This window comes from Aegilops tauschii, chromosome 1 (genome assembly GCF_002575655.3).
Source record: "Aegilops tauschii subsp. strangulata cultivar AL8/78 chromosome 1, Aet v6.0, whole genome shotgun sequence".
In the NCBI taxonomy this organism is placed as follows: domain Eukaryota; kingdom Viridiplantae; phylum Streptophyta; class Magnoliopsida; order Poales; family Poaceae; genus Aegilops; species Aegilops tauschii.
In genome coordinates this window covers 188,283,699-188,299,427 of record NC_053035.3, presented here as the reverse complement: position 1 = coordinate 188,299,427, position 15,729 = coordinate 188,283,699, and positions in this window count along the sequence as shown.

Below are 15,729 nucleotides of genomic sequence, written 5' to 3'. Positions count from 1 at the left end.
CCTTATTAATGACATTGGTTGAATAGAAGGTTCCTCCTCGTTACTTGATTCATCATAGAAATAATAGGAGGATATTGGGAAGTCTCTCCCCTTTCATTAGTATTCTCTTCATCTTCTATTTGTTTTCTTGTCTTTATGTAATTGGCAATATAAGGATTTTCAATGCAATTCACCGCACAATACATAAAAATTTCTTCTAGATCAAAATCAAGAACTCTCTCAAGGGAAAATTCTGGAATATTCTTAGTTATACGTTTCATTTCTTCATAACCCAAAAGCAAACTAAGTTCATTATGATGTGCAAGGGAAATCAAGTCATCACAATTTTTGGACACGATTCGATCATGAAACAATTTGCATTGGATATTTAGATGATCACGTTCATTGCAAATTCCACAAGGATGGCAAAGAAATTTTAAATTTTTAGCACAAGCATCTAGCCTCTCTTGCAACCATTTAGTTTCTAAATACTTATGCCTCTTGCAAAATCTATCTTCCCTATTTGGTGTGTACTTGCAAACTCTATGCACTCCATGAAAATTGGCATGCTTATAAGAGACATTTTCATCATGACTAGTGCAATCATCATTAGTACTATGGATATTCAGAGAGTTCATACTAACAACATTGTAATCATGCTCATCCTTCAAATATTTAGTGCCAAACATTTTAATGCATTTTTCTTCTAACACTTGAGCACAATTATCGGAATCCTTATTTTCACGACAGATATTCAAAAGATGAAGCATATGAGGCACCCTCAATTCCATTTTTTGTAGTTTTCTTTTATAAACTAACTAGTGATTGTAACGATCCGACCTCAAATGGTCAAATCTCTGTGTATAAGTGTCATCCCTGGATCTGACACACACAGTACTCAAGGATTTATAACAGAGTTTCAATCACACACTTATTACATCGAATGTCTCAAAAGAGAACTTATTACAATAATATGGCTTAGGGCCATCTAAATAACATAACTGCGGAAGCATCAAAGGTGAATGAGTCCATCGACTCCAACGGCATAGCTGAGTGCACGACAACGACCTATCGCACCTTAATCTACGTCTGAAAAGTCTGCAACATAATACGTTGCAGCCCGAAACGGGTCAGCACATGGAATATGCTGGCAAAATAACACTATAGAGCAATGAACAAGAAAACAGCTATAACTACATGCATATATAGCTGGTGGAGGCTCTATGGTTATCATTTGCATAAAGCTAGTTTTTCCCTACAACAAAGGAATACATTTTATTTAACTACAAAGTTTGTTGATAAAAATTGAGAAGGTTCCTCCAACTCAATCCCAATTAAACAATATTTACAACCCAACAAATTTATTTAAGTAGAGTGATGAGATCAAGTCAATAATTCAAATACCGGATACTCAAGATGTCCATAACCGGGGACACGGCTAACCATGATTAGTTTGTACACTCTGTAGAGGTTTGCGCACTTTTCCTCACAAGACTCGATCTCTTCCGTTGAATTTCTCGCACTACATGGTGTTTGAGAAACGGATGACCGAGACACAGTCTTTCAGAAGCGTTAACTCTTTACTCTGGGTAGACAGTACCACCTACATCCCCTACATCTGCTAGCCTACCACTAAAAGAGGTCACACAACATAGTCAACTATGCCAGAGCCCATAATGGCTTGTGGCTGCACACGAAAGTTTCCAGCATGAAAACTCTTATGATCCCTTTGAGCCTAGGTGGCAAACCGTAGGATGATCACACGGGTACTCCAGGATATCCCAGGACAACGCTGGATTTCTCCAGGTGCCCAGGCAACCACTGGGTGCTCCAGGGTGCCTCAACCAATCCACCCAGATGTGTATTAAAGTAGCCACCTTAAGTTTAACCATTAAGTAAAACTCTCACATCTGTCATGGATACACTCAAACCCAAACCACGTCTACGAGCATAGCATAGCAGGTATAAGCATAACGTAGAAGTGACTCCCAGGGTTTGATACAAGACAATAGGTTCTACCTCATCAACTACTTCCCAATACCCACATGTCAATCAGATCCTAACCATGCAATGTTTGAGGGTTGAATCTAATGCATAAAAATTGGGTAATAAAAGGGTATGATCCAAGTGTTACTTGCCTTGCTAATGATCTGAAAACCCTAGTAACTCATAGTAGCACGCTTCGCACTCCGGAAACTCTATCATGAACAAACAATAGCATACATAATCACTCAAGCATAATATGCAAGGGTAAAACTCAAATTAAAATATCCAAACCGAAAATTCAACTGAAAAGCTTCGATTTGCAAAAAGAATCAATCAAATCGGAGCTACGAAACTCAAACTACGATCAAAAGAAGTTCGAATTCAAATCTGCTTGAAACCAAATTTTAAATTGTCAAAACCATGTTCAAGTTGATTAACTGGAAAGAGGGGAACAAGACGAAGACTTTGGCGTTGGTTTTACTAGATTTGGATAAACGAGCAAAACGTTGCAAGGGTTTGAAGATCAGGGACTAATCTATGATAAAAGTATTCGCGGATAGGTTGGCGTTGGTTTGAAGATCAGGGTTTGAAGAGCTAGCCGAAAATAAAATAAAAAGAAAAACCTATCGAACGAACGTTCGCTAACAGAACTAAACAAACGAATATGTTCGTTAAACAAACTAAACAAAGAGCGTTCGCTATTTAGGACCGATCGAAATAAACCGAGAAAACCGAAGAAACCCTAAAAAAACCGATCTAGGTTTTATAAATAGAAACCGGCGGGCGGCGGCGGTTTCCGACGAACAGTGGCGGCTAGCGGTGTAGGGCGGCGGGGTGGCGACGGCGAGTGCGGGCGGCGGCTGCGGGTTGCGGCGGCTGCGGGACGAGGTGTGGGAGGAGGCGGCGGGGTGGGGCGGTATATAAAGGGGCCGGGGGCGGCGCTGCCTTGGGCGAGGGAGTGGCCATGGGAGTCCGGCTCGGACTCCCCTCGGTGTTCGTGCGGCGGCGGGTCTCCTCCCGCTCCGGAGGAAGGCGGCGGGGCGACGCGGCCTGCGGCCTGCTCGGCTAGGCCTTGGGCCCAGTCGGGCGGGAAGAAGTTTTTTTAATAAAATTCCGCCCGAAGAAAAATCCTAATAAAAAAATAAAAAAATTCTAAAAATACCAGAAACAATTTCCACTGTCTAAACCTAATAATTAAGAACAAAGTGAACATTTTTGTGGCCTAAAAATGCAATTTTCAAAAATGCTTATTTTTCTAATTCAAATAAAAAGCAAATAAAATCCAAATAAAAGTATAATTTTGATTTTAAAATTTCTCCTCCAATATTCCTCTGTTTTGAAGAAGTCATATTATCTTCTCTCTTTTATTTTTTTTAATATTGGAAACAATTGGAGAGAAAAGTATTAAAACCAAATCGATCCTTTTTTCAAATTTGAGAAAAACTCAAATATGATAATAAACGAAATCTCCAACTCTCTCCTTGCGTCCTTGAGTTGCTTAAGATTTCTAGGATCACAACCAAAATGCAAAAAAAATATGATATGCATATGATGACCTATGTATAACATCCAAATTGAAAAATTGGGATGTTACAAACCTACCCCCCCCCCTTAAGATGGATCTCGCCCTCGAGATTCGGGTTGGTTAGAAAATAGGTGTGGGTGGTCTTTCCGTGGGTCTTCTTCTCGCTCCCAGGTGGCTTCTTCCTCGGTATGGTGGCTCCACTGAACTTTGCAAAATTTGATAACCTTGTTGCGTGTAACTCGGCTGGCAAACTCGAGAATTTTGATGGGTTTCTCCTCGTAGGTTAGGTCACTATCCAACTGAATTGCTTCCAGGGGCACTGTATCTCTCAGAGGAATATCGGCCATCTTCGCATGGCACTTCTTCAACTGGGAAACATGAAACACATCATGAACTCCTGACAGTCCTTCGGGTAACTCCAACTTGTTGGCAAGTTCTCCCATACGCTCCAAAACGCGATATGGTCCTACAAATCTTGGGGCTAACTTTCCCTTAACTCCAAATTGTTTAACTCCTCGGGGTGGTGACACACGAAGATATGCTCTGTCTCCTATTTCGTGTTTAGTATCCGCATAACTCTTCTGCCTGGACTGAGCTACCTTCAGTCTATCTCGAATCAACTTAACCTTCTCTTCAGATTCCTTGATTAAATCCGGTCCAAACAACTGGCGATCTCCAACTTCATCCCACATTAACGGTGTCCTGCACCTCCTTCCATACAAAGCTTCGAAAGGTGCCATCTTCAAACTAGCCTGATAATTGTTGTTGTATGAGAACTCTGCGTAAGGTAAATTGTCATCCTGGCTAGATCCATAATCTAGCGCACAAGCTCTCAACATGTCCTCCAGAATCTGATTGACTCTCTTGGTCTGTCCATCTGTCTGCGGTTGAAAGGCTGTACTGAACTCTAGCCTGGTACCCAAAGTCTGGTGCAACTGATTCCAAAACTTCGAAGTAAACTGAGTCCCTCTATCTGATATGATGGTCCTCAGGACTCCATGCAGACATACGATCCTGGTTATATATATCTTGGCCAACTTCGCGCTCGTGTAGGTGGTTTTCACTGGGATAAAGTGAGCCACTTTGGTCAAGCGATCAACTACTACCTAGATAGAATCATATCCAGATCGTGTCCTGGGTAATCAAGTGATGAAATCCATGCCAAGCTTATCCCACTTCCATTCGGGTATCAACATAGGCTGCAATAATCCTGCCGGCTTCTGATGTTCTGCTTTAACTCTCTGACATACATCACATACAGCTACATACTTGGCAATATCATTCTTCATACCGGTCCACTAGAAACATTCCTTCAAATCCAAATACATCTTGGTGTTTCCTAGGTGAATCGAGTATGGCGAATCGTGGGCCTCCTGAAGTATTAACTTCCTGATCTCTGCATTATTAGGTACATATACACGATCCTCAAACCATAAAGTTTCATGCTCATCTTCACGAAAACCCTTGGCTTTTCCTTTGCTCATCTTCTCCTTTATCTCAACAATTTCCTTATCCTCCTTCTGAGCTTCTCGAATCTTTCCCAATAATGTAGACTGAACTTCCATTGCTGCAACAAAACCTCTTGGAACTATCTCCAAACGAAGTTCCTTGAGATCGTTTGCTAACTCCTGTGGTAATCCTCCGCTTACGAGGGTGTTAACATAACTCTTCCGACTCAAAGCGTCTGCTACGACATTGGCCTTTCCTGGATGATAATGCAACTTCATATCATAATCCTTTATTAACTCCAACCATCTCCTCTGCCTGAGATTCAACTCCTTCTGGGTGAAAATATACTTCAAACTCTTATGATCCGTGTATACATCACAACGGTTTCCAATAAGAAAATATCTCCAGGTCTTGAGCGCATGCACTACGGCTCCTAACTCCAAATCATGTGTGGCATAATTCAACTCATGAGGTCGAAGCTGTCGTGAGGCATATGAAACAACTCTTCTGTCTTGCATAAGTGCACCTCCAAGTCCTTGGCGAGAAGCATCGCAATACACATGGAAATCCTTGCATATGTCCGGAAGAATTAGCACTGGGCTGTAACTAACCGCTTCTTCAACTCTTGAAAATTGGCCTCACATTCTTCGGTATACTTAAACTTGGTGTCCTTCTTCAATAACTCCGTCATGGGTTTTGCAATCTCAATGAATCTCCGGTAATATCCCACGAGTCCAAGAAAACTGCGGATCTCTCCAACTGAGGTGGGTGCCAACCACTCAGTGACTGACTGAACCTTGGTAGGGTCTACTGCTATACCTTCTCCTGATATGACATGTCCTAGGAAACTAACTTCTGTAACATCCCAAATTTTCAATTTGGAATGTTATACATAGGTCATTCATGCATATCATATTTTATTGCATTTTGTTTCGCGATCCCCAAAATTCTAAGCAACTCAAGGACCCACGGAGAGAGTTGGGGATTTCACCGGTTTCATATTTGAATTTTCTCAAATATCAAAACAAGGATCACTTTGGTTTTTATTATTTTTCTCTCTGAAAGTATTTCATATTAAAAATTATGAGAGGAGATAATATGACTTCTCATAAATAAATGAAATATTGGAGGAAAAATATTAAAAATCAAATAAGCGTTTTTTATTTTGGTTTTATCGTTATTTTATTTGAATTAGGAAAAATATGCATTTTTCAAAATTGCGTTAGAGGCACAAATAAATGTTCACTTTGTCCGCAATATTACTAGAGGACCGTGAAAATTTATTTCAAGATTTTTGGTGTCCGTTTAGTATTTCTTTTCTTTGTTTTTCTGCGTCCGGTTCAAAAAAACGCAACCGACCTAACCGGGCTGTGTCCGACCTGGACACTGAGCCCGGCCGGCCTTCATAAGCCGGGAGGCCCGAGGCCCCGCTCCAAGTCGCCAGCCCCGCCGCCCGAACCCTAGCGCCGCCCGACGCCCCCAGCCGCGGCCGCCGCCTCGCCGCGCCGCCGCCCGACGCCGGAGCCGCCCACCGCCGGCTCGCGCCGCCGCCTCGCCGTTCGTCAGTTTTCTCAGAAAAACCGTTCGGTTTTTTTAAAACCTTAGATCTAGTCTTTTTTATAGATCGATTTTGTTTCGGTTTTCTGCGGTTTCGTTAAATAGCGGACGTTCGTCCGTACGTTCGTTTTAATGAACACCGTTCATCCATTAGTCACAGAGAGTGAACGTTCGTTCGTTAGCATGTTTGTTAGTTTTCCTTTTCAGGGTTTTTCCGCGATTATATCTGATTATGATTTCTGCCCTAAACTTCGTTTTAGTTTATCTTTTCGCTCGTTTATCCAAATTAGGTGAAACAATCGTCTAGATCTTTGTCTCGAAGCCCTCTTTCTGTTTAACCAACTTGAACAAGATTTTGGTACTGTAAAATTTGACTTTAGTCTAGAATAGTAATCGGATCTTGTTTCTTTCGCAGTTTGAGTTTTGTCGCTCCGTTTGATTTGATTCTTTCTGCAAACTGGAGTTCTTCAGTTGAACTTTCTGGTTAGATCTTCTTGTTTGAATTTTACTCGTGCATCTTTGCTTGATTGCTTATGTATGCTATTATTTGTTTGCGATAGAATTCCCGGAGTGTGAAGCATGCTACTATGAGTCACTAGGTTTTGCGGATTGTCAGCAAGGCAAGAAACACATTGATCATACTCTCTTCATACCTAGTTTTTATGCATTAGTACCAATCCTCAAACATTGCATGATTAGGATGTGATTAACTTGTGGGTATTGGGAAGTAGACGATGAGGTAGAACCTATTGCCCTGTTTATATCAAACCCTTGGGAGTTACCTCTACGTTATGCTTATATTGCTATCCTATGCTCGTAGACGTGGTTTGGGTGAGTGAATCCATGACAGATGTGAGATTTTTAATTAATGGTTAACTTTAATACACATCTGGGTGAATTTCTTGTGGGCACCTCGAGAACCCAGTGTTGTCCTAGGATATCCCGGAGTACCCGTGTGATCATCCTACGGTCCGCCACCCAGGCTAAAAGGGATCATAAGGTTATTCATGCTAGAAACTTCCGTGTGCAGCCACAAGATATTATGGGCTCTAGCATAGTTGAGTATGTCGCATGACCTCTTCCAGTGGTAGGCTAGCAGATGTAGGGGATGTAGATTGGTACTGTCTACCCAAGGTTAGAGTTAATGCTTCTGAAAGACTGTGTCTCGGTCATCCGTTTCTCAAACACCATGTAGTGCGAGAAATCCAACGGAGGAGATCGAGTCTTGTGGGGAAAAGTGTGCAAACCTCTGCAGAGTGTATAAACTAATCATGGTTAGCCGTGTCCCCGGTTACGGACATCTTGAGTATCTGGTTCTTGGATTATCATATGGATCTCATCACTCTAAATTAATTTGTTGGGTTGATAATTACTTTTAATTGGGATTGAGTTGGAGGAACCTTCTCAACGTTGTTCAACTACCGCAAGTTAAATAAAATATATTCCTTTGTTGTAGGGAAAAACTGGCTTTTCGCAAAACATATTAACCTTCCAGCCTCCACCAGCCATATTTGCATATAGTGATAGCCTTTATCTGTTCATTTCTCTACTGTGTTATATTGCTAGCATATTCCATGTGCTGGCCCGTTTTCAGGCTGCAACGTATCATGTTGCAGACTTTTCAGATGAAGAGTAAGGTTCGCTAGGCCGTTGTTGTGCACTCAGCCATGCCGTTGGAGTTGATGGACTCACTTTATCTTCCAAGCCTTCCGTTGTTATCGTTTTCAGATGGCATTAAGCCATATTTATTGTAACAAGTTCTCTTTGGAGACTATCGATGTAATAAGTGTGTGATTGCTACTCTGTTATAAATCCTTCGAGTACTATGTGTGTCAGCATTACCGGTCCAGGGATGACACTGAAGAACAGAGACTTGACCATCTGAGGTCGGGTCGCTACAACTTCCTTCAACCAAAACTCACATTTGCTGAACTTGGCATATAGCTGATGTTCCCTGAGCTTCTCGAGAACTAAACACAAATGCTCCTTGTGTTCCTCTTCATTCTTTGAGTATACCAATATATCGTCAACGAACACCACAACAAACTTATCCAAGAACTCCATGAACACCTTATTCATCATACTCATGAAATAGGCAGGGGCATTAGTCAATCCAAATGACATAACTGTGTACTCATATAGCCCGTACCTTGTGGTAAAAGCTGTCTTAGGTATATCCTGTTCTCAGATCTTCAGCTGGTGGTATCCTGATCGAAGATCGATCTTGGAGAATACTTTAGCTCCTTGCAGCTGGTCAAACAAATCATTGATAATCAGTAGTTGGTACTTGTTCTTGATCGTCACTTCATTCAATGCATGGTAATCAACAACCATTCTCAAAGATCCATCCTTCTTCTCAACTAAGAGCACTGGGGCTCCCCACGGTGACAAACTTGGTCGAATGTAACCTTTCTCCAATAACTCCTTAATCTGCTTCTTAATTTCCTCCAGATTGTTAGCGGGCATCCGATACGGTCTCTTCGATATTGGTCCGGTGCCTGGCAACAGCTCTATTAAAAACTCTATATCCCGATCTGGCGGCATGCCTGGTAGTTCCTCTAGGAATACGTCCGGGTAATCCTTCACAACAGGCACTTCTTCCTGAACAACTCCTGAGAGAGAATTCACTTGGGTCCTCCTTGGCGCATGCCTGGATACATACTTGATCCTCTTTCCCTCCGGGGTGGTGAGTAAAATTGACTTACTAGCACAATCGATGTTCCCTCCATACTTTGATAGCCAATCCATGCCTAGTATTATATCCAATCATTGTGACTCCAAAATTATTAGGTCTGAGGGGAGAACGTGGCTACCAATGGTTAAGGGTAACCGATCACACCATCGGCTGCCCATATACTCTGCTCCTGGCGAGCTTACTAACATGGGTGACCTAAGGGCTAAGGTTGGCAACTGGAAGTGGTGGCGGTGGGTTGTTGTTGTTGTTGCCTTGGTTCTGGACTAGTAGCTGCATCAAGGCATTCTGCTGTTGGATCAACTGAGTGAGCTCCGGTGGGAAGACAAATCCGGGGTCACGTCTCGGAGGCATCTGATGGGTTTAGAGGGGAGAGATTAGAATAGAGTGAGGTCTAAAGAGAAATCACTACCCATATGCACATGAGACAAACACATTCATATCACACCACTCAATTCAAACAAGGGCATACAATCGATCTAACTATCGTTACAAAATACTTGGACTATTACTATATACATGGGGGAAATACTACTGATAATATGGTGGTCGACTAGAAATTTTGATCGGTGGAAGACTCCATGATATCCGCTCCAGCCTCGTCTTCGTAATCATCATCACTATCAGGGTCGGAGTCGGTGTCGTCAATGATGATGTAGTCTTCAGAACGGATGTCCTCCTCACGTGCGGGATCTCCCATGAATATTCCTAGCTTCTTCTTCAGGTCTTCATTCTTCTCCAGCAACACTACAATTTCCTCCTCATATCCATCGCGTGTAGACTTGAGTTCCTCTTCAAGCTCCATGTTCCTGGTCATCACCTTCTTCAGATCTAGCATGCTGGCGCACATTTGGTTCTCGTGACGGCGAATGTGCTGGTTTAACTCCTGGATGTAGGCTGCAATGGACTTGACCCTCCTGGTGCTAATCATCTCCCATTGCTCATCTCGGCGCCCACATATCTGGTAGATGGTGTCCTTAAGTTCCTTGTTGTAAACTTCGCCGATACGTCCCATGGCGATGTGAGCTGCCATGCTCCTTCCTAGACTCCAGGTTGGTGCATCAAAGGAAAACTCTATGGGCTCCGTAACTGGCTCGAATGTCCTTCCTGGAACATGTACTCGTATCATCCAACGCTCCTCTTCTGGTAAAGTGGCGATGTAGGTCCCGATGAAGCTTAGTATTCCGATGTTCAGGTACCTAGTGACTTCCTTCAAGTGTCGTCCAAAAGGTGTGTCTTCATCCGGTTGAGCAAACTTGTTCCTTGGGTTCGCCATCTATAGAGTGGAAAATGGATAAGAGTCAGAAATGAGTAGAGAAGAGTGACATATGGTTTATCTTAGTGGTCGCGTCCTACAGGCAGCGTGCGCTATGATACCATCTTATAGCGATCCGATGAAGACACACCTATTTTCACGAAAGATATTAAAAATATGAAGCATATGAGGCACCCTCAATTCCATTTTTGTAGTTTCCTTTTATAAATTAACTAGTGATTGTAGCGATCCGACCTCAAACGGTAAAATATCTGTGTATAAGTGTCATCCCTGGACTGGTAATGCTGACACACACAGTACTCGAGGATTTATAACAGAGTTTCAATCACACACTTATTACATCGAATTTCTCAAAAGAGAACTTATTACAATAATATGGCTTAAGGCCATCTAAATAAGATAACTGCGGAAGCATCGAAGGTAAATGAGTCCATCAACTCCAACGACATAGCTGAGTGCACGACAACAACCTAAACGGGTCAACACATGGAATATGCTGGCAAAATAACACTATAGAGCAATGAACAAGAAAACAGCTATAACTACATCCATATATGGCTGGTGGAGGCTCTATGGTTATCATTTGCATAAAGCTAGTTTTTCCCTACAACAAAGGAATACATTTTATTTAACTACAAAGTTTGTTGATAAATATAGAGAAGGTTCCTCCAACTCAATCCCAATTAAACAATATTTACAACCCAACAAATTTATTTAAGTAGAGTGATGAGATCAAGTCAATAATTCAAATACCGGATACTCAAGATGTCCATAACCGGGGACACGGCTAACCATGATTAGTTAGTACACTCTCCAGAGGTTTGCGCACTTTTCGCCACAAGACTCGATCTCTTCCGTTGAATTTCTCGCACTACATGGTGTTTGAGAAACGGATGACCGAGACACAGTCTTTCAGAAGCGTTAACTCTTTACTCTGGGTAGACAGTACCACCTACATCCCCTACATCTGCTAGCCTACCACTAAAAGAGGTCCCACAACATAGACAACTATGCCAGAGCCCATAATGGCTCGTGGCTTCACACGGAAGTTTCCAACATGAAAAATCTTATGATCCCTTTGAGCCCGGGTGGCAAACCGTAGGATGATCACACGGGTACTCCGGGGTATCCCAGGACAACGCTGGATTGCTCCAGGTGCCCAGACAACCACTGGGTGCTCCAGGGTGCCTCAACCAATCCACCCAGATGTGTATTAAAGTAGCCACCTTAAGTTTAACCATTAAGTAAAACTCTCACATCTGTCATGGATACACTCAAACCCAAACCACATCTACGAGCATAGCATAGCAGGTATAAGCATGACGTAGAAGTGACTCCCAGGGTTTGATACAAGACAATAGGTTCTACCTCATCAACTACTTCCCAATACCCACATGTTAATTTAGTACGGACTCTAGGATAGATCCAACGGAAAGAATAGCTTTGTGTTATTTTAGTACAAACTCTAGGATAGATCCAACGGAAAGAATAGCTTTGTGTTATTTTAGTACGAACTCTTGAATAGATCAAACAGAAAGAATAGCTTTGAGGTGGTTTCGTACCCTACAAAGAATTTATTATTATGTTCTCCGCTAGATAGGAACTTTGGAGTGAATCTTCGCTGCACGTTGAGGGATGGTTATATGATCCAATTATATTAGCACTGTTGTGAGATTGCACTAGCGAAAGTACGGACCCTAGGCCTCATTTTCAAGCATTGCAATACCGTTTTTGTGCCCGTTTACTATTTGCTACCTTGCTGTTTTTATTTATTCAGATTAGAAAAATATATTTCTACCATCAATATTACATTTTTATCACCATCTCTTCGCCGAAATAGTGCACCTATACAATTTGCCATTGTATTGGGTGTGTTGGGGACACAAGAGATTTCTTGTATTTGGTTGCAGGGTTGTTTGAGAGAGACCGTCTTCATCCTACACCTCCCACGGATTGATAAACCTTAGGTCATCCACATGAGGGAAAATTTCTACTGTCCTACAAAATTCTGCGCTTGGAGGACCAATATGAGTCTACAAGAATAAAGTTGCGTTGTAGACATCAATATGTGCTTCGTCGGATAGCATAGTCTGCTCTGAAGACCTTGTTTTCACTCCAGAATTTTCAATCACCGTGTCAAATGGCTGATGCGCACGAAGAGTAGTTGAATGTACTAACATTGTTGACAAGTCTAATACGTAATGAAAAACAAGGATGACATGATATAATTCACATATAAGATGACTGGTTAAGCAGGATGGCATTGCAAAATTCACGTATATGATGCTTGGCTAAATAAGATGGCGTTGCATAATTCACATATACGATAAAGAAACTAACCAGATGGCATTCACAGAAAGCATTTCTAAACTAAGAAAATGACATATTTGATGTATAAAGTAAGCAATGCAAGGCAGCATATCCATGATATTACCAACATCACGCCAAGTTAGAGCGAAGACCTCAGTGGGTAAATAGGAGTGGTCTTCTCCTTCTGAATCCCCCTCAGAGCAGTTATCTTCCAATTGATTACAATCCGAAATGGGTGGAGGGGGGGCTGCCTTTGCGCCCACCATGCAGCAATGTCTGCATGAAATTTTATTGCCACGCAAGGCTCGTATCTTTTGCTCTACATGTTCAGTTCCATTGTGTACAATAACTGACATGCATAGGAATAAAACATAGTGAGATTATGTAAGGAGTGCATGCAGAAATCCAGAGTGATGGTAGCAACCTGTGGATAGACCCATAACCAATGATAGCAGGCAGATAATGGCTTCAGTTAAAAAATATAGATAATGGCTTCTTTACTGTTTGTTTCCCACCCAACATGAAACTCATAGTAGACACCAGAGATTAACCAGATAGTAGATAGATACTATTAATTGCGGCCCCAATATGTACCCCACAACCATTTAAAAACTCAAGTTTGAGCATTAGTTTGGAGCTGACTCAGAGTCTAATCGGTGAACAGGACGATAAAGTAGCATGTAATATTAAGCGATGCATAACGTAAGCAGACACGAAAGGGTGTGACCTCTCTTGCGGACCCGTGTAGTCCTCGAGGTCATCTGCTCGGTTCATGATGGTATTGCAGTTGTCGTGGCTGCCGGCCATGGGAAAGAAGATCTGAGGTGGTGATAGACAGTCTGGAGGTCGGATCCCTGCTGTGGTGGACTCTTCTGTCGTTGGAGCCCCTGAGCTGGGGTGGACGACGGAGCAGCAGGAGCAGGACAAACCACACAAGGTTTTCCTTGACACATATCTGTACCAAAAGTAATTGTGTAAGGGCTTGTTTAAATTTGAGGATTCTAACAATGCAGGGATAGGAAATACACATGAATAGGATAGGAATGCACGTGCAAAATAGAGAATTTAAAAACACAGGATTTCTGCCAATCTGGGTATTTGGCTCACAAGAATTGGAAGATCACAGGATGCAAAGAAGCATGGTGAGATTAAGTCAAACCACAAGAAAATGTACGGTTATAATGCTATTATGCTACTATCTCTTAGTCTTGTGCTTCATGAATAGGAATTTGAAAAGGAGGACAAGTGGATATTAAAATTCCTACGGTTTTTCTTTCAAGGAGACACTAAAGGAACAAATCCTACAGTTTTCCTTTGCTCCATTCCTTTGAACCAAATGCATGAATAGTAGTACCATAGGAAACTTTCCAATTCCTATGTTTTTCCTTCACTTTCCCTTTCAAGCACTGGCGATTCTAGTAGGCAGGCTTGAGCAGGGAAAAGCCTACACTCAAAAAATGTTTTTGTGCTACTTCTACTACTTTGGACCCAGGCCACTACCCTACTAGCTCAACTCCCAGGCCCATCTACAAATGCACGGCTCAAACGCGCGGAGATAGAGAGTCCATCACGGATAGCTAAGTTGCCTGGTACCTCACTGCTTGTCATGGACAATATATATAACATGTAGAGTAAAAAAGAGATGCAACAAGTGTACAACCTCTTTGGCGAATCCATGTCGATCTCAGCCTGATTGGGTTGGTCGGTGAGGATACTCCGGTTGATTTGGCTGTCGGAGGAGGGGAAGAAGATCTTAGGCGTCTGGAAATGGAGCCCGGGGTACTGCTCCGCTGTGGTGGAGGGTTTTGTCATTGGAGCAGCTCCGGTGAGTTGTACGACGGCGAGGCTGAAGCAGGACAAGAGAGACAATGTTAACCTGAGTGGAATTCTAATAGCATCTCCAATAGATGACGTAAAATACATAACCACAAAGTCCTAGATGTAAAATACATCAGCCGCTCATCTCTGAACTTAACTGTCAAAATTGAATTTAACTGCCGAACCTGAATTTTACTGTCGAAACTGAATTATGCTGTCGAAACTGAATTTCCCGTCGAAACTGAATTTTACTGTCGAAACTGAATTTTACTGTCGAAACAGAACGCACTAGTAGCAGAAAAGCAGTAGCAGCAGCTGCGCCCGGAGCAGCAGCGCGTGCGAGAGCCAGGGCAGCTGGTCGTGAAGCAGCATCTCGGGTAGTAGCTGCAGGGGGTCGAGGGAGAGCAGGATATGCTGCTCGTGCAGTAGCAGTGCGTGCAAGAGTAGAGCAGCAGCGCAAGCAAGAGCAAGAGCAGAGTTGCAGCGCGAGCAAGAGCCAAAGCAGCAGCTCCTACTAATGTGGACGTCGCTGCCGAGGGGGCGACGCCGTGGAGGAAGTGGCCGGCGACGCCGCCATGGATGGAGCTGCGCCATGTCGGCTCAGGACCGAGCGCCAGCAGCACCATGAGATCGAATCAAGAAGAAAATGCGGCGATTAGTGTAGAACCTCTTTGGTGGAGCCGATTAGGCCTCAGGTTCATCCGAGGAATCGGTGATGATGCTGCTCTGCCGGTGGTGCTGGTGAAGACGGTGGTGTGGGAATGGAGGTGGCGTGGAAGACGAGGGGAACGTCGGGGCAGCTCCTTGGAGGTGGAGGACGGGGTGGCTGAACCGGCGGGATGGCGAGATCGACGACGGATCCTCATCCGGTGCAGTGGATGAGGGACGTCGAGGTGTTGCTGTGGACAACGTCGTCAGGGAAGAGGCTCCAGCTGGGTGGCGGACGGAGGAGGGTGTGAAGCTTTGCGGGTTTTCGCGGCCTCGGTGTACGAATTGGTGGGCGGATAGGATGGGAGGGGGGAACCATGGCTTAATGATGCCCTTGTCGAAATGTGGGGTAAGTTAGGAAAGTATACCCCCCCCACCGATTTGAGCTAGGCGGTTCTTTCGGTTCAGGGATATCACGGGCATTTTGCA